This window comes from Carlito syrichta, unplaced genomic scaffold (genome assembly GCF_000164805.1).
Source record: "Carlito syrichta isolate Samal-C Ts95f unplaced genomic scaffold, Tarsius_syrichta-2.0.1 Scaffold222297, whole genome shotgun sequence".
In the NCBI taxonomy this organism is placed as follows: Eukaryota; Metazoa; Chordata; class Mammalia; order Primates; family Tarsiidae; genus Carlito; species Carlito syrichta.
Window position 1 is genome coordinate 2,269 of NW_007166393.1, and position 413 is coordinate 2,681.

A 413-nucleotide genomic window follows, 5' to 3' on the forward strand; every position below is an offset into this window, starting at 1 on the left:
TAAACTGACAAGCTTCTGCAAAGCCAAAGAAACCATCAGGAGAACAGGGAGACAGCCCACAGACTGGGTAAAAGTATTTGTCAACTCCAGGTCTGACAAAGGCCTAAAATCTTGCATCTACAAGGAACTCAAACATGCTGAAAAGAAAAAAAACAAACAACCCCATTATAAAGTGGACAAAAGATATGAACAGATACTTCTCAAAGGAAGACGTCCAAGCGGCCACAGACACATGAAGAAATGTTCAACCTCACTAATCATCAAGGAGATGCAAGTTAAAACTACACTGAGATACCACCTAACTCCAGTTAGAACGGCCATTATCAATAACTCAAAAAATAACAGATGCTGGAGAGAATGTGGTGAAAAGGGAACACTACTACACTGTTGGTGGGAGTGTAAACTAGTGCAAC